The following is a 13,218-nucleotide window of genomic DNA, read 5'->3' on the forward strand; positions in this document are numbered from 1 at the left end:
GGTGGATATTTACCGAACTGCTCGGGATTTTCGCTATTTCAACGCAGTGGACCCAGAGATCCAGGCAGGTTTGGGTGGGCTCTGCACCAGCTCAGGCACAAATCTGTGAATCTGTGCCCTCTGCTGGGTCACCAGCAGCCGCTGACCTGGAAAAGGCAGTTCCGGAATCTTTGGGGGTTTTCAGGTTCCTGAAGTTTGCAGAGAACTTCATTAATCTCCTACCTCCGAGTAAATGTCCAAAGCCATTGACTTGGGAAATAGGTAATTATCAAACTGCACAGACAATGAGTGACCAAGCCAGGCTTCCACTTCAGGCACCAACTCAGAGCTTTCCTCTCCCTCTGTTTCTGGAGCAGGACCCCAGTAGATGCCCTGGGATTAATAAATATCAATATAAATATAAATATAAATATCTGGGAACCCTTTAGCCCAGCAGGAAAAATCAGAGCAGTCCTTTGCTGCTTTGGAACGAGGCCCTCATTCAGAATTTCCATTTCAACGCCACCTCCCTGGCATCGTTTCCTCTTCAGGGGAAGGCAGCAGGATCACAGCTTTAATGGAATTAATTCACCTCCACATTGCCTGTCCCTACAGGGAAGGGAGTGAGGTTTACCTGTCCAAAAGGAAGGGAATTCTGTTCAGGCTTTGGGCGTGTTGGAGTTGGAAAGGCAAAGCTGGAGCCACTGATCCATGCTTTTTCATGGATAAGAATGCCAGTCTTCAGGCCTGGCAACCTGGAATTTCTGCTCTGTGCTCAGTTCCTGCCGAGCTGATGTGCCACAGCTCTGAGTCAGTCCCTGCACAGGGATTTAGAGACCTTTCCCTGCTCCCATTTTGCCCGTTTTGCTCAGGTTTGTCCCTTCCAGCCTGAGAAGGACCTCTGTGCTCAACAACCAGAGGCAGAATTCACATCTCTGTCAATACTTCAACTCATGGTGCAAAATAACCCAAAATCTAAAACTTTAATTCTGTGAGTTGCTCCCAGCTGAAGTTCATTTCAGGACAAATGTTCAGGAAATTCATCCCATGCCTCATTTTACCGATGTGAAATTCCTTTTTAGTTCATTGGCACTGCCTGTGAGTGGGTGGGTTTTTAATGCATTATCACCTCTCAGAAAAGGAGGAAGTTGGACAATTTTCAGTCCTTTGTGGCACATCTCTTGAAAATTCATGGAAGAGTTGTAGCTTTAGCAGAAAAAGGTGGTTTTGGCTTCAGATAATTGAAACAAGAGGTTTATCGGGATTGAAGCAGCTCATTGATCCCTTGTGTGAATGAGTGAATTCCCCTGAGAACCTGAGCGTTGATAGCTCAAGGTGTGGGTGCCTGCATTCAAATTTGTTTTAATGTCTCCTTACAGGCAAGGCTTGGAGAAAAGTGTGAATATTTTATTATTAAATTGAGCATTGTGCTTATTCACTTCTATTTATTCTTGGCTATTTTTGAGTATCAGAGTTGAAGAGAGTGAAAACCAGAGCTTTTATTTCCTGTTTGTCCGTTCACCTAGAACTTCATTAATGCCTCATCCAATCCCTGGATGGATTTTTATCTCCTATATTCCCATTTTATCTCCTCTATTCCCATTCTTTGCTATGGGAATGTCAGAGGACAGACTACATTGAATTTCAACTCCTGCCCACAGTTTTTTATCTCAATTCTATGATCTCTGAGGCTTTGGAACAACCTAACAAGTCAAACCTCAGCTGTAGGACTTGGGTCCAGGAGGAATTTTAAAGAACTTTGCATTGTAGGGTTTGGATGGAGCTGAACACTTATGGAGCAATAATCCCTGACAGGAAAAGCAACAATGAGGCCTCTCCATAAAACAAAATATTTTTCTCCCAGGGACAATGTCAAAACAAGTGTGGAATGGAATGCACTTAATAATCAGGGAAAATGATCCTCTGCTTCCTTGGGCATGTTCCTCTCAACAAGTTCAAACTGTTTGCCTCTAATTTTCCAAGGGTTGGGTGAACTCCAGGCAGTGGGAAGGGAAGGGAGAAGGGAAGGGAGGGCACTGCAGCCAGGGATGGCAGCAGGGCAATAAAGGGGAGCCAGGAGTACAAAAATTACCCCAAATTGGAATCTGCACGTCCGTGGCACTTTACCCTCCACTATCAGCTCAGGAATGGAAATCAGAGTCTCATCTGATTCATGCTGTGGTGAACTGTGCTCCACAGGAAAAACAGGAGATAGAGGAGCAGGGAATGCTCCAGGCCTGCAGGCAGGTGGAATCCCAGCAGCACGGGGCTGGCTCAAGGTGAAGAAGGGAAAAGACTCTCCAGATTTAATGGAAATAATGGAAGGAAATGTTTGAGAAGCCTCAGGCAGAAGGGGCTCGCTTACCCAGCCTTGCGAGCTGCCTCAGAAATCCCCTCTTGGTATCTGAGCCTCGGGCAGCCCCGCAGGTGCCGCAGGCTCTGTCCCGTTCTTCTCCAGGGCAAAGGGCCCGGATGCCTGCTCAGGGTCAGCCAGGAGCCAGCTCAGCCATGGGCAAAGGCCAGCCCTGCCTGGGGGCCTGCCTGGGACACCCCAGACCTGCCTGCAGACACCAGAGCCGCCCCTCACACTGCAGGGCTGCGTGTCTGCACCATGGGAAAAACACAGCGGGAAACCCAGCTGGGGCCCAAACTTCGGTCATTGTCCATGGGAGCACAAGGAGAACAAGGAAGAGTTTGGGAGCAAGATTCCGGGCAGAAAAACAGGATAACTGGGGTCATCCCCACCTGCCCTGTTCAGCTTTTGGTGCTCTGGAAGGTTCCTGCCTTCCCTCTGGCTGTGGTTGAAAGAACAGGAAGGAAAAGCTTTAATGCTCCTTGTGGCATTCAGGATTTCAACACGAGTGAAAAGCTTCAAAGCACGCTCCACTAAAATAAAATAAACACAGAGAAAAACCAGGAGATATTTTATGTGCAGGCAATGATATAAAGTTCTCAAGCAGTTGGACACCCTGGACACTCTTCCTGGGAGCTTCCACTGTGCTCTGGTTTAGGTGACAAGGTGGAGATTGGGCAGAGGTTGGACCCTTGGAGATCTTTTCCAATCTAAATTAACCTGTGGTTCTGTGATTCAAGACATATGAAGGGAAGCTGGCTCCATAAAAGATCAGGCATTTGGTTTTCCTACAAAAATTTGATATTTCAGAGCTCACCTCTAAGTGTTCCTGGAAGGGGTGATAAGAAGTGCAGGCTGAGGGAAACATTTGCAAGGTGGTAAAATATCATTTTATTAGATTTATTAGTTCCAGAATGAGTGGTGCATCCCACCTGTCTGTTAAATACCTATTTGTGTGCAGACTGAAAAGGATTTTAGGGGACAGAAAGAGCCATAGAGTTGCAAGAAGAATTCAAGCCTGTAAGGATGTTTTATTTATTAATCTATTTATAAATCTATTTACAGATGATGCTTTCATTTAGGCACCAGGGGCAGCAGTTAATGGGAGTCACTGGAGTGAAATTCTCCTGAAATGGAGAGAACTGGTCCCTGCTGGGAGCTGCTCACACCCACCCCAAAGCACAGGGGAGCTGGGGGAATTTTTCAGGTGTGGTTTGCTCACCTGCAATAAAAGCCCTGTGGAGATTGCACCTCCACAGGGAAGGAGCCCCTCCACAAAAGGAACTTTGTGGTTCACAGACTGATTATGAGCCCTTGTCCTTCACCCCGTTTCGTGACAGGGATCCTGGGACTTTGATCCTGACAAAAACCTTTTTGTGCAGGCTTGGTTTTAGCAGGGTCACAGGGCTGCTCTGACTCACCTCTTGGCTGCAGAACTGCTGCAGTCAACAGCAGCAATGTGGCACCAATTTGTGTCTGGGGATGAGACCTTGGGGCTGGGAAGGGCAAGACCAACCCCATGTGCAGCCAAAGGAACCAGGAAGATCCCAAAGGTCTCTCTTAAGAGAACTTCAGGTGCTGAATCATTTATTTTGGGATGCAATCCCTCAGGTTCTTAAATATTAAAGTGAAATTAAGCCACCCAAAACCAGCAGGACTTTAGCTTTTTGTTCTAAATGCTAAAATTTCACTTTGGATACATGAGAACTTCTCAGGAACTTCCCTTCTGGCTGGAGGGAGAAAAAACTAATTGCAAAAGGTATTTTTGTTGCTGAACAGTGGCAAAACAACTTCCCAGCACAGGGCCAGGCTCTGAGGGAAGCCTGGCAAGGAAGACAAGGGAAGGTGTGCCCCAAGACATGTTCCAGACAGGACAGGAGCTCCAAATGCAGTTGATTCATAACCCCTGCAAAGCTCCTCTTGCCCAAAGGCAGAACTGAAAGGGAAACTCATTGCCTAAAGAGCCAGAGTCAGCTGTGAGGCAACAGATAACCACTGCACTGGGGGAAGCTTTATTTGTGTGTGTGTGGAGCCAGATGAATGGGAGAAAGGTTTAAAAATAGCTCCTTGTGCTGCCTGCAGGAGGAGCTGGGCAGGGAGGCACGGGGCTGGTGCCAAGTGTTTGATCTGTGCTCGGATGCAGCAGCAGGGCTCTGGCAGGTGCCCTCACCAGCACAGGGCACTGAGGGATTCTTGCATATTTAACATCCCCTGGGGAAGCTGCAGCTTCCCCTGAGCCTCTCTGGGGCTGTGCTTGGCACCCAGAGCAGTGGAAAACATATTATTAAACATTTATTCCAGAGACTGGAAAACATTTATTTAAAAAGGATCTGTGGCATGGAAAGAGAGGAGTGTGCCATTTATAGAAGTCAATGGTATCCAGGGGAAAACCCTGGAATTTTTGGGGAAATCAGAGCCCCTGGGCAAACAGAGGTGTGGAAATAACATTTTTGGGGGTCACAGAGTGTCAGGGCTGTGCTGTGGAGCCACATACCTCACACTGGCTGTGCTGAAGGACAAGGGGAACCAGGTTTGCTGTTTTTCTAGGCAGTCCTGAAATTTAAAGTTCTCCTGTGTTTGAAAACCTGATTGAAGCAAAGGTGGTTTTTTAGCAAAAGTTTGGGAGAGAGATTTGCATCAGCAGGATGCAAATCTTATGGGAAGGGATCTTCTGGAGAACTTGGAGTTTGTTTTTAAGATTAGCAGGGCTGCTACAAGAATTCCTCCAGGACAAAGATTTTTCTTCCAGTGAAGCTCCCAACCCATAGTTTTCAACATGATTGTGTCAACAACTCTTCATTTTCATTTTGAAAGGGCATTTCATGAAACCACCTCAGTCTCATGGCATGTTTGGATTTTTAGAAAGCAGCTCCTCCCAAACACCTCCAGGCACAGCACCAGCAGGCCCAAGCCAGCACCTCGAAATGGTGTGAAAACCTTGGACAATCCTGGTCTGAGCTGGAAAACTTCACTTCTGCCAAAAGCTGAACCTTTTTGGTGCGTGGATAGCACTGAAATTTTCAGAAATATGCAGCCATTCCTACCTTGCTGCTCTTGTCTGTGCAGACAGAGAAAATGATTTATTTTCAGCTGTTAGTCCAGGGATAGAGCTCTGCTTATCTGGCATGAGAGCCAGACTAACTAGGCAGGTTTGGTCCTGGGGGAAACCTGCTCCTGAGCCACTTCCAGCAGCCTGTGCAGGACTTCACCATCTCCTCAACTTGCACAGAAATCATAAATGTGGCATTAATAGTGAAAGTTTTAAAAGCTCAGGTAACAGCACGTACCTCAAAGTTAATTCTGTCATTATCAGAAGTGAATGGACTCTTCCTCTGCTTCCTCTCAGAGTTCTCTGCTCTCATTTTGTGCTGCCCTTTCCAGATTTACCTGGTACCACTGGTTGGGAGCTGAGGATCCATCGATTCTCACGCCCAGGGCTCCTCTCAGCCTGGCAGAATCCTCCCCCTTCCCTCCTGCACTCCCCACCCACCCAATTCCCTCAGCCCTGGGCTGCTTGGACAGGAGCAGAGAACACCTGCAGCTCGTGTCCATCACCAGGTCATGAAACATTGAAACATCCTGGAGACATTCATTGAAACATCCTGGAGACTCATTTCACTCTATTAGCTGGAAAGCGGGAAAAGAAAATATATGTATTAATTTGGAAATACAGCCAAAAGAGGTATTGTAAATATAAAAATATATTGTAAATAGAATGTAAATACAAAAAAAAAAATTGTAAATATAATGTAAATTTAAAAAAATAATATAAACAGATGATGGGGTTTTTAATACATTTATTCTACAGCTTTTGAGGAAGCCTCATTTGACTTTATTAGCTGAAAAGCAGGAAAAGAAAATATATGTATTAATTTGGAAATACAGCCAAATGAGGTATTGTAAATATAAAAAATATATTGTAACTATAATGTAAATATAAAAAATTAATAAATATAGACAGATGATGGGGTTTTTAACACATTTATTCCACAGCTTGTGAGGAAGCCTCATTTCACTTTATCAGCTGAAAAGCAGGAAAAGATATGTGTTAATTTGGATATACAGCCAAAAGAGATATTGTAAATATAAAAAAAATTGTAAATATAAAAAATTAATAAATATAGACAGATGATGCGGTTTTTAACACATTTATTCCACAACTTGTGAGGAAGCCTCGTTTCACTTTATCAGCTGAAAAGCAGGAAAAGAAAATATATGTATTAATTCGGAAATACAGCCAAATGAGGTATTGTAAATATAAAAAATATATTGTAAATATAGTGTAAATATAAAAAAAAATTAATAAATATAGACAGATGATGGGGTTTTTAATACATTTATTCCACAGCTTGTGAGGAAGCCTCATTTCACTTTATTAGCTGAAAAGCAGGAAAAGAAAATATATGTATTAATTTGGATATACAGCCAAAAGAGATATTGTAAATATAAAAAATGTATTGTAAATATAATGTAAATATAACAAATTATTAAATATAGAGAGCTGATGGGGTTTTTAACGCATTTATGCCACAGCTTGTGAGGAATTTGGAGGCGAGTGTCAGGGATCAGTTCGTTAGTATAGTATGTGGGGTTTTTTTACTAAGGACAGTTAAAGTTTCCTCAGGGTTGGACTCTTGTGAGTCTATTTTTGGCATGCCTCAGTAGGAGAATGCACTGGCTGAACCTGCGCTCCCACCCTGTGCTCTGCTATTAATAGCAGGGGGTTTAATGAGCAACCAGTGCCAGGGCAAGGGCTGAGGGGGAAACCAGAGATATTTTCAACCAGGCACGGCAAAATCCAGCCCAGGACCCGCCAGGATGGGGCAGGAGGGAAAGGTTCCCCCTGCATGGGAAATGTCCCCAGCCTGGGTGTCAGAGCTGTGACACTGGGAACCCCCAGCTCTGAGGGGAGCTTGGGAAAATTGGGATTGTTCATCCTAGAGAAGCCTTGGGGTGACCTCGTTGTGGCCTGGAGGAGCTGCAGGGAAAAGGGAGAGAGAATTTATAGGGATGGAGGGACAGGACACGGGGAATGGCTTCAAATGACAGAGAGGAGGGTTAGGTGGGATATGGGGATGGATATTGGGATATTGGGAGGGTGGGCAGGCCCTGGCACGGGAATTCCCAGAGCAGCTGTGGCTGCCCCTGGATCCCTGGCAGTGCCCAAGGCCAGCCTGGACAGGGCTGGGAGCACCTGGGACAGCGGGAGGTGTCCCTGCCATGGCAGGGGTGGGATGGGATCAGCTTTAAGGTTCCTTCAACCCAAACCATTCTGGGCTGAACTGTGGCCAAACTGCCCCAGATTCCTCCCTGCAGGCTCCAGGGGATGGAGGGAGGGGCAGCACAGGGCTGTGATCAGGGCAGCCCCCGGGACAGGGATGCAGGCTCAGCTGGGATGCAGAATTCCCAGTTATTTCCCTAGAATTCCCAATTATTTCCCCAGAATTCCCAAATATTACCTTGTTAGGAACTGCTCTGAGTCTGAAAAGCAGGGCAGAATGAAATAAAAGATCCAGGTAATTTTGAGATACTTTGTAAAGATAATGAGGGTCAGGATGTGACCCAAAAATGCAGCAAGAGGGAGTCAGTGTCAGAGTGGGGGCAAGCAGCACATTGCAGCTGTGGGACCTCAGGATGCAGCAGGAGCAGCAGAGCAGGAGCAGCAGAGCAGGAACAGCAGAGCAGGAAAAGAGCAAGAACAGCAGAACAGGAACAGCAGAGCGGGAACAGCAGAGCAGGAAAAGAGCAGGAACAGCAGAGCAGGGTGAGACACCCCATGAGCAATGGGACCTTGCCTTGAGAGGTTAAGTAAGAAGCAGAATGGAGTGGTCGTGGCTCTGTTCCAAGGATAATATTTGAACTAATGCAGCAGCTTTGATCATCCCACTGCACATCATGTTCACTGGTGAGAAATGCCAGCATTTCTCTAAGCTCATGTGGTTTTCCCCTCTGTTTGATCCCACAGCACCCCCAGCTTTCCTGTAAGGTTCGAAGGGCTAATCCACATTTATGATAACTTGAGAAATAAAGTGTTCTTTGTTTTCATATTTTCCAGACTGGACATGATTGAGACAAATAATAAAACAGAATGACTGGTTGCTTTTCCCTGCTCTCACAAGTTAAATATTCTTTGTCACAGGCACACTCAGAGCAAGATTTCCACCAGCTCAGAGCACAATATTTCCTGGTTTGGCAGTGATGGTTAGAAAATGGTTCAAAATGGTAGAACAATGGCTGGCTGTGCTGGAAATGACCATTTCCATTTCCCAGAGAGATCATTAAAGCTCCATGAGCCTTTACCTCAAGGAGTTTGCTCTAGCAGAGAAGCTGTCATTAATGCTGGGTGCTAATTGCTGTTTTTTCAGCCAGAACTGTCAAGAAGGAAAATTGTGTACATTTTGTCCAACAGGGCTTGAGTCAAGACCGCTTTGTTTGCACTGAAAATATGCAGAGATGTAAAAATCCTTGTAGCCACTGTTCTCCCTTTGCATGAACATGATTAGAGAAATTACCTCCCAAACCCATTTCTCTATAATTTCACTCAGAATTTTCAGCTGGAACTGCTTCTGTGTTGAGTTTCTTTCTCTTTTACTCTCCCTCCCTGGCTCACCCAAGGCAGAAGCACCCTAAATCCCACACCCTAAACCCTGAGTCTGCTTTTGCATTTTCGGTTATTCCCCCACCCACCCATCCCATCTCCACATTGCACAAACTTTCTTTCAAGCCTGGGTTTGTTGCTGCCAGCAAAAACATTGGGTAGTCAGTGGTGTGAAAAAGTCTCCCTGAATTTTCTTCAATATTCTTGGGCAACCTGGTAGGAAAAAGCCAGTAGCAAAGGAGGATTGGCTGGGAGGAACATATTGCAAAAGGTTGTTCCTCCTTCTTACCAGCAATGAACTGAGTGATCTGGGCTGGAATAAATTCCTCTTGGAGGATGGATGAGTGAGTTTGTGGGATTATCAGGCTTGCCCATGAGTAAGAGCACTGCCCTGGCTTTCAGCAACTGCTGATCTGCAAGAAAACAGTTCCCACCTTTTATCTTTTATTGGACACTATTAAAGGTGGAAAAAAAAACCCCACTGGAATCTGAGGTCTCTGAATCTCTGAGCTACTTCCTTGGCAGAGTTATAACCCATTTTAGCAGCTGGGTGATCCACCAGATCTGCAGAAAGTTCACAAGGCAGTATAAATAGATTTCTATTTTATCATGGTGTGGCTTCTCTAAACACCATTTTCAGCAGAATTGCCTTGTGCAGGCTGAGCTAGAGCAGAGGCTGGGCAGAGCTAAAGAATAAAGCAGGGATTCATTCCAAGCATCTCCTAAATGGATTCACCTTGGGCAGCACCAGAGCCCAGCCAGGGCTGCACCCAAGATGAACCAAAATGGCCCCAAAATGCACGGCCGGGCACGGGCTCTGTCCCTGGGATCAGTTCTGCTCCATTTGCATCTTGCAGTTCATTGTCCCATTCCAGCTTTAGCCCCTGCAGTCCCACCCTGCTTGTTCTTCTCTCTCCAGCCCACGGGGTTTGTGCTCCTGGGCTGAGGTTTGGGTCATTTGTCCTTGGTGCCCAGCTGGAGCAGGAATTGTTTTGTCTCCCTGCTCTGTGCACAGAGCTCAGCAACACTGAATGTGAAGCTCAGAACTGCTCACTAAAGCAGAACAGAATCTGAAAAACAGAAAGGCCAAACCTGAGGCATTTTTGGGAGCAGTCTCAGCCCCCAGCAATGCCCTCAGGCAGCCCCTGGAGCAGCCTTGGGAGCAGGAGCAGGTTGGGGATGCCCGGGGAGCCAGGCTGGACCCTGCAGCAGCAGCAGCAGCAGCAGCAGCAGCCCAGTCCTGGCTGTGCCTCCTCCAACCTTCTCCCACTCCTGAAGGATTTGCTGAGTGAATAAATTGCCCTTCCAAAACCCTCCAGCTCTGGGAAAACACCGATTACAGCCCTGCTGTGTGTGCCCAGCAAACCCAGCTGACCCCGAGCAGCAGAGCAAACCTGCAGCAGGAATCCCTCTGGGATAAGGGAGAGGCCAACGAGGGCAGCCCATCCCAGCCCTGCCAGTGCCTGACCCACTCTGCCCTGCCAGAAAATCCCTGCGCTTCAAACACCCCTGCTCTCCTCCTGTGAGCTCCAACAGCAGCCAGCAGCCACAGGAAAACTCCATTTCCCATGGTTTTCTTTAATTGGATATTTGGAGAAGGATCTATATAATAGTGGGGTGTTTTTCTCCTCTGAGAGTGGCCTCAAACTGTGTAAACTTTCAGGTTAAGTGGTCAATTAAAAGGTCAAATTACCCAAATAGAAAACTGAAGTGTCAGGCAATAATTGTCCACTGGACTCCGTTACCTGAGGAGTTCATTGCACACTGACCCCCATTAAACATTACCCAGACTAGAGGGACAGGTAGTGCTTCCTGCAGTTATTTATAACTCCTCAGATCCGGGGCAGGGAAGTGCCAGGACTGCCCTTCGGAAGTGTTTGCATGTGGAATTCGCAGGATACACAAATACAACCAAGATGCTTTGAGAATTCCCAACCAATTTTTTCCTGGGGAAAAAAATAATAGTCCCTATGTCTCAGCAGCATTGCAAAAAGTGACATTTATGTAACAGAATACTTCAGCTGTTACTAATCCTTGCTGAAGAAGTCTCATTTTATGGAATGCACCCACAATTTCCCTATGGGATTTCTTCTCTGACTCAACATTTCGAGCTCACTCTTTATTTCTGACCTTAAAAAACTCAGCTTCTGCTGGTGCTGCGTCTGCCTCTAGCAGGGGACAGTGACACAGGGAAATCAATCCCTCTGTGATCCCTGCTCACACTCTGGGATGAATTCCTCTCTGTGACACTGAGAGGGGCTGGGATGGCATTCCCAGAGCAGTGACACAGGGGACAGTGACACAGGGAAATCGTTCCCCCTGTGATCCCTGCTCACACTCTGGGATGAATTCCTCTCTGTGAGATGGTGAGGGGCTGGGATGGCATTCCCAGAGCAGTGACACAGGGGACAGTGACACAGGGAAATCCTTCCCCCTGTGATCCCTGCTCACACACTGGGATGAATTCCTCTCTGTGAGATGGTGAGGGGCTGGGATGGCATTCCCAGAGCAGCTGTGGCTGCCCCTGGGTGGATCCCTGGAGGTGTCCCAGGCCAGGCTGCAGCAGCCTGGGCAGTGCAAGGCGTCCCTGCCGTGGCTGCAGGGAGGGATGGATGGGCTCCAGTGTCCCTGCCAGCTCTGTGGTTCTGCACAGCACTCCCATTAATCTCTGAGCACGTTAAAGGTGGCTTCCAGAGCTGACTAAAATGGGTGGGTTCCCTCGCCCAGGGTTTGGATGTGCTCAGATGGGACCTGGAATGGTTCTGCCTCTTGCACCCGGCCACCCCAGCAGTGCCACACATGCAGAGCTCCCCTGCCCTGTCCCTCAGGTGTCCCCTCTGCAGTCACATGCCAGCTGCAAAAACATTAACCACGGTGTCCTCTGTAAACCCAGCCCTGCAGCACCTGCTGCTCTCTGGGACATGTGGGCTGTCCCTGATAAGGGCTATCAATCCCCTCACACACAGATAGTGGGAACACCAAGAAAACCCTGCTGAAATATCTGCTATTCCTCTTTCTTTTAGAATTCCGTGAGTACACATCATCTCAGCACGGTGATAAAAACCCTTCCTGAGTCACTGCTGGGTTTGTTGTGAGGCCTGAGTGAGTGAGCCCTGACATATGAGTCACCTTAAATCATTAACCACACCTGAAAACAGCAGCACGGACTCCCTGACCCCAGGGAACAAATTTAACAACACAAAAACTTGATCTGAGAGAAAAAAAAAAAAAAAAGAAAAAAGAAAGATAACTTTAGAATGAGCCTGGTTCAGAGCAAACAGTGGCAGTTGTGTGGCTGGAGTCATGTGCTGGCATTTACCCCCCCTTCACCTCTTGCCTGCACAAGAGGCATCTCCAGAAGGTTTCTCATGCCTAAATTGGGTTTTTGGTTCAGGATGGGAACAAAGGGATGAAGCTGGAGTAGGAGTCAATAATAACAGCTGGTTCATTAATGCTAGAGAGAGAAATCTGATTGTTAAAGAAATGTTTAAGTTACTCTTAATTACCCAAATATCAATGCTCAAATCAACTTCTCTCGGTTGTATTTTTTTATTTAAAAGACAATCACCATGATAACCTAATTTTTTTAAGGATGTATGAGTATGTCCTTGACCTGTTGACACCCACTTGTTATTTTCACAGCTGGGACTTGGGATTTTACTCAAGAAGCTAAAAACAAACCTGCCCATGAGTCTGTCATGACAAGAACAGCTCCTGTGCAGCCAAACTCTCCCCTCAGTCACCACAGTCTGTCCATTTTATTTGTCTATTTTAGCAGCACAAGGACAAGAGTTGGTGTTGTAGCAGCATGGAGGAAACCCAGAGGGCTTGGAAGGATTATAATTTTCCAGAGTAGGCAACTAAAGAGTAGAAATCTCACTTCCAGCTTGAGCTGCACAAACGTGCACAGACAGGTGCAGTTCATCAGCCAGGATTGTCCTTGGCTGAAGGCAGAAGAGAACAGACAGAAAATTCCTTTGCAGGAGGAAGAAATGGCTGGAAGTACCTGCAAAGGGTTGGAAGGCACAAGGCTGCTTGAGAGCACCTCATTTTGAGTTCCAAATGCTCAGAGACTTAAAACCGAGGTTGATTATCTGGTGGCACCCTCTACCAGTGAGGAAAAGGGTCAGAAACTCAGAACTGAGGTTGATTATCTGGTGGCACCTTCTCCCAGGGAGGAAAAGGCAAGGCAGGCAGAGTTTTCCAGCCCTGGAAGTTGCAGGACACAGATGCCAGGAGTTGTGTAAATAATGCCTGGAACCTCAGCCCCTGCTGAGCCTGGGATGTG

Source organism: Agelaius tricolor, unplaced genomic scaffold (genome assembly GCF_023055355.1).
Source record: "Agelaius tricolor isolate 1412-34295 unplaced genomic scaffold, bAgeTri1.0.p SCAF_23, whole genome shotgun sequence".
Lineage (NCBI taxonomy): Eukaryota > Metazoa > Chordata > Aves > Passeriformes > Icteridae > Agelaius > Agelaius tricolor.